This window comes from Mobula hypostoma, chromosome 14 (assembly GCF_963921235.1).
Source record: "Mobula hypostoma chromosome 14, sMobHyp1.1, whole genome shotgun sequence".
Taxonomy (NCBI): Eukaryota; Metazoa; Chordata; class Chondrichthyes; order Myliobatiformes; family Myliobatidae; genus Mobula; species Mobula hypostoma.
In genome coordinates, this window is record NC_086110.1 from 56483758 (window position 1) to 56496471 (window position 12714).

At 41.0% G+C, this 12714-nt stretch overlaps 1 protein-coding gene across 4 annotated transcripts in view; it reads right to left on the reverse strand.

Annotated features, from left to right (window-relative positions):
- The window catches only part of LOC134356309 (palmitoyltransferase ZDHHC7-like), a 78594-nt gene that overhangs the window by 38578 nt on the left and 27302 nt on the right, over positions 1-12714 (reverse strand). The window contains exon 2 of one of the 4 annotated variants that reach the window (XM_063067175.1): positions 1100-1244. The exons of 1 other annotated variant lie outside the window; for it this stretch is intronic. The gene's annotated coding sequence lies outside the window, so the exon portion shown is untranslated. Of the gene's footprint in view, positions 1-1099; positions 1599-12714 lie in introns of all 4 variants that reach the window. 2 more of the 4 variants (XM_063067173.1, XM_063067174.1) reach the window with 2 other exon arrangements.

Here is a 12714-nt window from a genome sequence, read left to right on the forward strand (position 1 = left end):
TACCCGAAATCTTGACACCGCTTATTCTTATCAACCTGCATCTCTTTTAAAGGAGAATGGTTAGTCCGTTAAATTTGCAAACTGGAATGTCAAGGGGCTGAATCACCCTGTTAAAAGAAGGAAAGTGTTCTCACATCTCAAACAGTTTAATACAGCAATTCCATTTCTACAAGAAACACACATTCGCAATTCTGACAATTCCCGTCTTATGTCACGATGGGTGGGGCAGCACGTCCACTCCACTTTTCAGGCTAAAGCCCGGGGGGGGGAGGGGGGGGTCTCAATTCTCATAAATCAAAATGTTCCCTTTGAGCTCCACAATACAATATCAGATACAAACGGCCGTTTTGTCATTGTTTCGGGGAAATTATATAATACATTGGCCAACATATATGCTCCTAACTCGGATGATGTGGACTTCTTTGAATGTTTTTTCTCTGCGCTGCCTGATCTGAGTTCATACTCTCTCATACTAGGTGAAGACTTCAACTGTTGGTTAGATCCAGTGCTGGATCGATCGTCTCCTATTCCCAGAGTACTAAGCAAATCTGCCTCATTAATTCAGTCCTTCATGTCCAACTATGGCATCTCCGATGTATGGTGCTTTCTCCACCCAAATAATCATCTCACACATCCATTATGCCTTTTCTAGAATTGATTACTTTCTAGTTGATAACCAGCTAATTCCTGTGTTTATCAGAGTATAGTGATATCAGACCATGCTACTGTTGTCCTGTCTATAATTCTTCCTGGCCTTCCTCAAATAACTAAGCATTGGCGTTTTAATTAGATCTTACTGTCAGATAATCATTTTGTAAAATTTATGGAGGACCAGATACACCCTATCCTCGTTATATGCAAGGGATATGTTCCTTGAAGTTGATGCATAATGTGAATAGTTATTTAAATGGAGAAAATAGGGATGCGTTCCAGAGGGCTTCCTAAATATGTTTTATCTATAATTTATTCACATTTTCATACCAATATGACACAAAAGCAGTACGACAAGACAACATTTGTACTGTATTTAATCAATTTAAAGTAATATTCAATGTAATAAATCATAGAAAGTTAACATCCTCTGGTGTACAGTACTCACCAACAGTGGCAGGTGTGTTCGCTCCGGGAGATGAGTGGTTGTTGTGGTGTCGGGCAGCTTTACACGGATAAGGTGGATGGTTGTGGTCGTCAGGATAATATCAAGCACAGCAAGGGGTGAAGGAAGACTCACAGAACTCTTAGAACTGCCGGCAACAGAAGATTACAGCGATTTGAATAAAGTGGTGAGGGTTGTTTGCTTGGCAGCATTTTGTTTTTCAGCATAAATTTGCTTGTAGGGAAGAAGGGTTGATGGCAGGGAACGACTGAAATGCTGACTCTGTTCTAAACTTGGGTCCATGTCCATCGCCATTTGTGCCAAGTGTTCCGACTTCCACCATTCCCTCACCGTTGGTAAACTCCCGGGATTTTCAAAATCGTCTGTTGCTTGCAGCCTCTGAGAGATAGTTCGCCATAAAAAAAATAGGTACGCCTTGAATGTGGATCACACCAGTCCAGTGGTTGAATCAGCGATGTTGTGTTAGGCAGCAGGAAACGCACTGTTATGTTAGAATTAACATTAGTGTGCAAACTTAAAGCACACGGTATTGGGGGTAAGGTATTGGTGTGGGTGGTGAATTGGTTAGCAGACAGGAAGCAAAGAGTGGGAATAAACGGGACCTTTTCAGAATGGCAGGCGGTGACTAGTGGGGTACCGCAAGGCTCAGTGCTGGGACCCCAGTTGTTTACAATATATATTAATGACTTGGATGAGGGAATTGAATGCAGCATCTCCAAGTTTGTGGATGACACGAAGCTGGGTGGCAGTGTTAGCTGTGAGGAGGATGCTAAGAGGATGCAGGGTGACTTGGATAGGTTGGGTGAGTGGGCAAATTCATGGCAGATGCAATTTAATGTGGATAAATGTGAGGTTATCCACTTTGGTGGCAAAAATAGGAAAACAGATTATTATCTGAATGGTGGCCGATTAGGAAAAGGGGAGGTGCAACGAGACCTGGGTGTCATTATACACCAGTCATTGAAAGTGGGCATGCAGGTACAGCAGGCGGTGAAAAAGGCAAATGGTATGCTGGCATTTATAGCGAGAGGATTCGAGTACAGGAGCAGGGAGGTACTACTGCAGTTGTACAAGGCCTTGGTGAGACCACACCTGGAGTATTGTGTGCAGTTTTGGTCCCCTAATCTGAGGAAAGACATCCTTGCCATAGAGGGAGTACAAAGAAGGTTCACCAGATTGATTCCTGGGATGGCAGGACTTTCATATGAAGAAAGACTGGATGAACTGGGCTTGTACTCGTTGGAATTTAGAAGATTGAGGGGGGATCTGATTGAAACGTATAAAATCCTAAAGGGATTGGACAGGCTAGATGCAGGAAGATTGTTCCTGATGTTGGGGAAGTCCAGAACGAGGGGCCACAGTTTGAGGATAGAGGGGAAGCCTTTTAGGACCGAGATTAGGAAAAACTTTCACACAGAGAGTGGTGAATCTGTGGAATTCTCTGCCACAGGAAACAGTTGAGGCCAGTTCATTGGCTATATTTAAGAGGGAGTTAGATATGGCCCTTATGGCTACGGGGGTCAGGGGGTATGGAGGGAAGGCTGGGGTGCGGTTCTGAGTTGGATGATCAGCCATGATCATAATAAATGGCAGTGCAGGCTCGAAGGGCCGAATGGCCTACTCCTGCACCTATTTTCTATGTTTCTATGTTTCTATGAATGCTGTCCAAATGTTTAGGATGGGCTGGTGCATTGTCAAGCAACAAAAGAACTTTAAAGGCAAGATTCTGTTCCTGGCAGTAGTGTCCCAGAGCTGTGTTACCATCAGCTGATGCCGCGCTGTTTAAAATTTCGAACTGTTTTTCAACTATTAAAGCGGTTCTCTGCTGCTTGGCTGACGGCCCAAGACATGACATCGGATGCTTAGGAGACATAGTTAAATATTTCAAGCACAAAATCACTGCACCGTAGGTAAAACCAACAAAAGTTTAAGATCGCGCATCCACACCTTGCCAAAACCAATGCGAGAGTGGCGGGAGTGAAACTGAGGCGCGTGCACCTGACTTGTATTGGCGGCAAAGCGATGCTTCTCATCCCAACAGTGAGACTGAGGTGTGCGCACGTGACTTGTATTGGCGGGAAGGCAGTGCTCCTCGCATAACTGTGAATTTTGGACACATATAACGAGGCGTTGGTAGAAATAGGTTCATTGCATAACTGTGAATCTGCATAATCTGAAGACGCATATAACGAGGATAGGGTGCAACCGTTTTCCTTAATACCAATATGTCACTCCTCAAGCCTGGTTGTTTGGGACGCTTTGAAAGCATACCTCAGGGGTCAAATAATTTCCTATACTGCGAATGTGAAAAGAAAGACCCATAAAGAACGACTAGATCTGGCCAATCAAATTAAAGAAATAGACCAACAAAATGCTCAAATTAAAAATCTGAAGCTGTACAAAAAACGAGTGGAACTCCAAACTAAATTTGATCTTATTTCCACTCACCCAATTGAACGCCTACTATTGAAGAGCAAGAGCTGGTTCAATATCCATAGTGACAAATCTGGTAAATTTTTAGCCAACCAATTAAGGTGCCTCAAAGCCAAACAACACATTACAAAAATTCGAATGGAAAATGGAAGCATCAGCTCGAATCATTCTGAATTTAATGACACATTCAGGAATTTTTACTCCCGACTTTACACTTCTGAATCCCCAAATGATAACATTTCGGTCGAGAATTTTTTAAACAGCTTAAATATCCCCACACTTTCTCCTGATCTCAAAATGAGACCGAATGAATGAGCCAATATCATTAGAGGAGATATCCTCAGCCATCTCGTTGCAGCAGATTAGTAAATCTCCAGGACCCGATGGGTTCCTTGTAGAATTCTTTAAATCATTTTCGTCACTGCTCTTACCTCAACTAACCTTGGTTCTATCAAGGTAAACTGCCAGCATCATTTAATGAGGCATGCATCATTCTTCTAGCGAAGAGAGGCAAAGATCCAACAGAGTGCTCCTCACACAGGCCAATCTTTCTGTTAAATGTCGATGTCAAAATCTTAGCTAAAGTTTTGGCCCATAGACTGGAGAACATCCTACCCTCAATTATTTCTAAAGACCAAATCCGTTTTGTCAAAAACCACCTCCCCTTTTTTTTAAAACATATGCTGTCTATTAAATATTTTATATTCACCTTCAGTTGGGATCCCTGAATGTGTCATCTCCTATGACGCAGAGAAAGCATTTGACCGCGTAGAATGGAATTACCTCTTTGCTGTTTTAGAAAAAATTGATTTTGGACCAAGTTTTATCAAGTGGATTAAGCTGTTATATTCGCATCCCACCGCCTCTGTTTTAACCAACTCTCAGCAATCCCAAACTTTCATCCTCAAACGTGGAACCCGCCAAGGATGCCCTTTAAGCCCTTTACTTTTCGATCTGGCCATAGAGTCACTGGCCATTGCGTTCCGCAGTTGTACAGATCTGATGGGGATTTGGAGGGAGTTGAGCACAAAGTCTCCCTTTATGCTGATGATCTCTTACTTTTTATATCAAACCCGATCACCTCCTTACTCCCCATGTTCTCACTCATTAACAAATTTAGCCAGTTTTCAGGATACAATCTTAATTTACATAAGAATGAAGTTCTTCCAATAAATGGAGAAGCATAAGCATCAGAGTTCCACAACCTCCCTTTTGACGCAGTGAATAACCAATTTACTTACCTTGGCGTCACAGTAACAAGGAAACATAAGCGGCTTTTTGGAGAAAATTTCATTAATTTGTTAAATCATACAAAACAGAGCCTAGCACAGTGGTCACCCCTGTCTATGTCCCTAATGGGCCAAATTAATGTTGTCAAAATGAACATCCTTCCTAAATTCTTACACCTTTTTCAATCTATACCAATTTTCATTCCTGAAGCCTTCTTTGACTCACTAGACTCAGTCATATCGTCCTGCTTAAGGAAGGGCAAGCGTCCCCGACTGAATAAAGTCCATCTTCAAAAATCTAAAAGTGCTGTGGGCATGGCTTTGCACAATTTCTGCTTATATTACTGGGCAGCTAACATACGCTGTCTGATCTTTTGGTCCCATTTTTACAACCAAGCTCACTGCCCAATATGGGTGGCAATGGAGCTGAACTCTTATTAAGAATTTCTCCATCTCCGCACTTCTTGGATCCAAACTCCCTTTTCTTATGCCTAAACCAATTGTTAATCCTGTTGTGAGGCACACCCTGAGAGTATGGGCTCAGTTCAGAAAGCATAGTAGTCTCCATGGCTTCTCTCTTTCAGATGATTTCAGATATATAATCATCTCTTCCAGCCTTCTATACATGATCCAACATTTCAAGACTGGTACAGAAAGGGCATCAGGTGCTTTAAAGATCTTTTTATAGACAACTGCTTTGCATCATTTGAACAACCATCTGCAAAGTTTAACCTACCCAACACTCAATTGTTCAAATATTTGCAAATTAGACATTTTATCAGCCCTTTGATATCAAACTTCCCTGAGGCACCTGACACAAACATCAGTGATACGTTTCTCTGCATGAATCCATTGCACAAAGGTCTAATATCTACTATTTGCAACAAGCTAGCCATCCTGAGGCCAGACCGCTCCCCCCCCCACCGACAAAACTAAAACTGCCTGGGAGCAAGATTTAAATTTCTCACTGTCAGAAGATGTATGGGATTCAGTTCTTAAGTTAGTTAACTCAACCTCTACATGTGCCTGCTACTGCTTGCTACAGTTCAAGGTTGTACATAGCTAAAGCTAAATTATCTCACATTTACCCAGATGTTAATCCCTGCTGCGACAAATGCAAAAGGTGTACTGAACATGTACTGAACATGCCCTAGCTTAGAAAAATACTGGAAAGTTGTTTTCCAAACTCTATCCCAAATACTTAATTATAATTTGGAACCTAACCCTTTGATTGCTCTTTTCGGCACCTCTGGAGAGGGGGACATGCACCTAGGTCCGACCAAACGTCGCACACTGTCTTTAGCCTCTCTTTTGGCCAGGCGCGCAGTCTTGCTCAGGTGGGGGGATGCCGCCCCACCCATCCACGCTCAGTGGCTCAGGGACATCATGTCCAGTCTACACCTTGAGAAGATCCATTATTCAATTCTCAATTCGGACATAAAGTTCCAAAAGGTATAGGGACCCTTCCTTGAAGATTTTCAGAATTCCCAGCCAAACTAAAGGTCCATCCTTTCTTCCTTTTCCTCTGCACATAAATCCATGACTTCCAGCATTTCCCGGTAAAATTCTACGGACCCAGACTTGTAAACATACAACAGTCTATGTATTAGGAAAATACACCTTCTCTATACCAATGCAGCTCTGTGGGGACAAAGGTTCTGTTTAACCCTTTTTGCTAATGCAACAATGGCTTGGAGTTGGGGATTGGGAGGGGTGGGTCGGGGCAGGGAGGCAACCAAAGCATGATTGTACTATGGGTGCATCTCTTTCATAGATGTGAATTGTACATTTGATACATTTGTTATGAACTGCGCAAACCTCCTTTATACTATGCTCTCTTTATTTGAAAAAAAACAATAAAAATATTTGAAATAAAAAAATAAACATCATTGCAATGAAAATATCAATAATGATACAATTGTGAAATCACTGATCATGCAAAGTCATTCTGATTTTAATTATCTACTGATAAAAAGACTTGCAATTAGATTTTAGGTCCCATGAAAATATATCTTGTAGAAAATTCAGTATTGTGCTTTGTATTAACTAGAAAACACTCCCTAATGGCTACCTCCATAAAATGAACAAAACATTTAACTTCAGTTCACCATTAATAGTCATTTCTTTCACGGTGAGTGTTGCTGTCTGCTCTTTAGCTCATCTCTGGTGGAAGGATCGCCTATCCACTTATTATCCCTTGATTCGACTATTCTCAAGTACCACTGACTGACCCTCCAAACTCTATTGTGTGTCCAAACATGCACCATTTATCCACCTAGTCTGTGCATAGTGATCTGCATATATTAATCTTAAAATGTCCTCCTTGTTCTCAAATTCTCCACACTGTCGTCCTTTTCTAATCTTGGAAACACTTCAGGCCCTAGAAACCTGCACAAGATGGCCTCTTGACTAGTACAAAATAGGAATTTCACTCCCTAAATGTCTCTTCTTGACCGAGCTTTAGCCATCTGTCATATTATTTCCTTAAATCACCCATTGCCAAATTTTGGTTTGATAACAGTTCTGCAAAGTGGCTCAGGCCATTTTACTTAATTAATGGCACAAAATAAATACTTACCATAGTTCAGTTTTATACTCTTGTTAAAAGTGCCTATGAATACATTAGAAAACATTGAAAATGCTAACTCAAACTGCTTTTTTATTCCTGTTAAATTTCAGTAAGTTGCATGAAATCTAAATATTCAGGCAATGGAAAAAAATTGTAAATGATTAATTATCCATTCAGAGCAGAAAGTATTATTGACTTTCCTTTTCTTTGTGGTTTGAGTGCATACACCAACCCCGATCCAATCTATCATTTCCCTCATTTAAAGAAATCAGTAATGTTCTTTAATCTCATTACACTAAGGTTTCAGGATGACAAAGATGAAAGCTGTATCTCTTATATTTCTTTCTTTACCCGTACATAACAATATTTGTAATACAACTGAAATATTGCCTGGAATAAAAATAACTACTCATGAACAATAAACAACAGGAATTCTGCAGATGCTGGAAATTGACTCATGGACAATATTCAGTTTAAATACAATACATATTGATGGTCTATTCAGACTGAATTGCATCTTGTATAGCATTAATACCCAATACTAAAACCTTTTAATATTATAAAACTAATGTTTTTGGCCCTTCAGCCAACAAAACAAGAGATATGCCGCTGTGTCTATGTAATTAGGAACACATCCACGATAATAGTTAAATTTTTAATTTGAGAAAACAGCTGATGGAACAGTTGGCTCCAAGTCAAGTGTTGAGATTAGAAAATAAAATGCAAATGTTGGTTGCCTCGAGTCTTTTTAGAGTTTAAAGTTACACTGAAGCCAGGAAAAAAGATGACTGGATGCAAAGCAGCCTCTTAGGATCAAAGAAGCACTACTTTCTTTGTATGTCCAGTCCAAATGAAGGTCTTGACCAGAAACATCAACTGCCCATTTCTCTCCATTAATGCTGCCTAACACACTGACTTCCTCCAGCAATTTTTGTATTGTTCCAGATTCCAGCTGCAGCAGTCTTTTGTGTCTCCATGGTTTCTACAGCATCTTATCTGACAGTAGTTGCAGCAAAGGCTAGATAAAATAAGTTATTATAGGTGCTCAAATGTGGGTGGAGTTAGGGTAAATGAGGTGTTCGAATTAACTGCCTCTTTGTCCCTAATGCACACATACTTCTTCGCTCTATGTGAAATATTGGGTGAATAGACTGGAAATAACCTTTATGGTGTGTACGTCAAACATGTGCCCTGACTGTTAGTGTTACGAATCCTCGGAATTTTCTCCATCCAGCACAGAATTCTTGCTGGACTTCTCGATTCAGCTGTCTGTAGGATGGCTACTCTTTCCCCAATCCAATCGCCAAATGACTCACATTTGTAGTTGATTAATTCCTTAGATTCTTGGTTATTCTCATCCAACTAGTCTTGGTTCCCTTTGGTGGAGAGACAAAGAGTCCCTTCACAGGAGACAAATATGGATTTCAAGCTATGGACACCGGCTGAAAGTCAACAGGCTGATTGCCTGAGAAGCGTTGCCTTTATAAAGTCCTTGAGAACTTTGATCTTCCTGCAACAATGTTTTGTTAAAGCTGATGTTCTGGGGTCAGGAAAGTGGATGTGAAGGCATGGATTAGGTAGAAGTTGGTCGAGTCAGAGGTGTTTATTATGGCACGGAGCTGGCATAAAGCTGAAGAGCCAAATAAGAAAGAGTATCTGATTCCTTAGTTCAATATCATCCCTGGACTCTCAGCAGAATCCAGCTGCAGAGCAGGTGGTCAGATGTGGTAGCATTCAACCTCTTAACTTACCCCCAACTTCAGGAAATCTGTGAAACGGGTAAACTGCAAGGTATACAACGCAGACAATTCTCCATTAAACTATGGACAAAAGGCTAATACATTTTAGACTACTTTTAAGAAAATCCTTCAGGGAAGTAAATCTACCATCATTAACTAATTTGGCTTGAATCTGATGGATCTGTCCATTAATGAGGTTAACTTTCATTGCGCCTTGACACTTTGATGTTCCTAAAGCAAAACACGCCACTAGTCAGATGCCATGCATCAATCTGTCTGTTCTGCAACTGGATTCATCAGGGTCTGGTGACAGAGCAGTGACTTACTTAAGGAAGTCCAGATATACATTTCAGCTTTATGCCAGGAAGATTTGGCATATGAACAGCCACCATGTCTTTCGAAAAGGGTAATTATATGTTGGTACTTTAATGTTTGAATATATAGCTCATTAATAATTTAGCAAGCTTTTTCCAATTGCACTTGACTACAATATATCTAACTACACCAAACATTTAAAAATTGTTGAGAATAAAGCATCAACTTTAATTAGCATATACACTGACATGTATTATGAATTTGCTGTGGTGTACTGGTCACAGCGAAGCATGCAACAAAAAAAGATATTCAACAGTTATAAAGAATAAAGATTAAATAAAAAGTAAAGTTAGAGCTTAAAGGATGGATGTAGAATAAAATGTGCACAAACACAAGTACCAGCATGTACTTACAATGTAAACAGCATTATAAAAAGTGGTTTAAAGTGTCTACAGTGCACTGTCGTGACAGGGAAACTTTTATGATTAGATCAACTGCCTAGGGGAAGAAACCTTCAAGATGGTGTAATGTTTTTGCTTTAATAGCCCTATAGTGCTTTCCAGAAGGGAGCTTTAAAAAGTCTATGAGGAGAGATGAGCAGGGGATACCAGCCAAAGCTCACTCACTACTTGGATTCTGCTCCACCTTGTTGTTATCAGTGTGGCATGCTCAACTAGCTTTGAGAAGAGCAATGCCATAGTTGATTCATTTTAGGAAAGTCCAAATTTGTTTATTCCATCATTCCACTCTCAATTATTCCATTTTATTGTAGGTGAAAACAGTCTTGCTTCACTTTCCTACCTTCGCTGAAAAGCTTAACATTTAAAATGTGCCTTCCAATTCTTTTTAAGTCACACCTTGACAAAACTTTTCTGGATTTATTTTCCATACTGCTGGAAAACAAAATGCTCACCACTCCACCCTCACCTGCTATATTCTAGAGCAAAAATCCTCAATTTCATTTCATTATAATACTGCTGCCAGATTGACAGATCAACCTCAGAACCATCCTCAAGCTACATTCTAATAACACTGGACAACAAAGATTTTGCTTCCTGAATACTTTTAGGTGTATCTTATGAATTTTGGGCTACTGATCATGAAAATCACCATGAAAGTTCCCTATCACGTACCATTTTTTGAAATCACTCATGCTTATTATTTCAATTCATAATTCAAATCAATTAAAATGTTGACTACAATGTAAGCTGGAACGTTTCCTATCTTGTCCAGGTATGCTTGGGTATGCTTAGGCGGCGCAGCTGCTGCGTGGCAGGACATGTTTTAGTAATAATTATTGGGTTCAGGACTGTAAGGATGCAATTTACTATCACCAGGCACAAAAATTTCTATGAAGGATTTTGATATTTGAGACAGAATAACTGATGCCAAGATTAAGGAAAGCATTTTTGTTGGTCCACAAATCAAACAGGTCATCAATGACAGGCAATTTGAAGAATTTCTGGTGGGACTGGAGAAAATCACATGGAAGGCATTTGAAGGAAATCGTTGAGATTTTTCTTGGCATCTACAGAGCACCAAATTACATGCAGCTGGTTGAAAGCATGCTTCAAGCATATAAAACCATGAAATAAAATATGTCACTAAAGATTCATTTTCTGCATTCCCATTTAGACTACTTCCCTGCAAATCTTGGTGCTGTTAGTGACAAGCATGGTGAAAGGTTTCACCAGGACATTGCGGTCATGGAGAAAAGATCAATGCTGGCGAATTATTGTTGGACACTTAAGCGAGATGCCTCAGACACTGAGTACAAATGAATATCATTAACAAAATATTTTTAACTTAGTTGAACTATTGCAAAGCATCAGTACCATTATGTAATTAAACACATTATATTCAATAAAAGTTAATTTGTTGTTTCTCCAAATTCCTACGTGATACATGTAACGTTCCGTTATATTGGCTCGTGTATGTCTAGGGGAAATCCCGCCCTGCACCTGCTTCAACACTCCCCTCAGGGTCAGTCGCCGCCCGAATCAATCACAAACATCAATCATCAGCCAGCACACCCAGTAATATTTTAACAAATACACTTTATAGTGTTACGTACCCCGTAACTGGGTTGCCAAACCAGCAGAAATGGATCACTCAGTTGGAGTCTGGATTACTAGAACTAAGAAAGTTTTATTAAAGAAACAAGCAACACAGTAATCGAAAGGATAATAAATGCAATAGTTCAGCAATGATAAACACACATGTGCACAGAATTAAGATAACAGCATCAATCAAGCTCTATCATTGTCTAGGGGTAAATGACCAATTTCAAAGTGACACAAAAGTCCAGCTCGATTTAATAGTTCAGTTCGCAGTAATCGTTGCCATGGCGATGGACAACGTGGGGGGAGGGAGAGAGAGAACGACTGATCATTCAGAAACGGCTTCCACTCATAGACCGGCGATATTGCTCACAAGCAGCTTTCTGGGCGGGTCCTTTGTGATGTCACCTGAGGTCATTGACTGTGACCCCTCCTCCAGATGCAGTCGATCCTCTGCAGTGAACCCGGCACCCAAGCGAGGGTGGACACACACCGGGTTCCCGCTGATCGTACCTTTCCACCCTGTGCGTTTAAGGTCCGGTACTTCCCACTGACTCGTGAGAGGCGCACCGCTTCCAGGGTCTTGTTATCTTGGGTGTCGTGTGTGTGCTGCCTTAACGAACCTGTCCCTTTTTATCCCCCTGCTGGGGTATCGCCTGTCCATCACTTCAAACAGTTCAGGGTTCAAAGGGGGAGCCGCTCCAGACAGCTCTCTCTCCCGTCCCTTCATTACACATCTTCAGATCGCCTGTCCATCACTTCAAACAGTTCAGGGTTCAAAGGGGGAGCCGATCTTGGCAATACCCAGACTGATGGCTCCTTCATTAACATCTCCACATGCTGCTTCATTGTTCCTTATCTCTCTTTCCCCTGAGGACAGGTGGCAGACCAACTGCTGATGCCACTGATGCTAACCCAGGCCAGCAAACATCTTAATTTTATGTGTATTCTCGTCACAATAGATATTACTAATTCTATGCCATTAATATGCATTTGATACAGAGAGGAAAGTAATGGAAAAAAAAGGCGCCAACACTTATCAAAGTCCAAGTTCTTCGCGCGCTACCGTTGGAGCTCAATTCGACGTCAGACAACCACCCGAATTCCGTCGACTCACGGCTCGGGACCACCCTGAGTGATCGACCAGAGCCTCTCCGCACGTCCGCGGTCTTCCTCGTCTCTCCTCCGACTCCCCGCCAAAACCCAGTCCACAATCATATCATACAGCATGGCATCCGAAAACAAAACGATA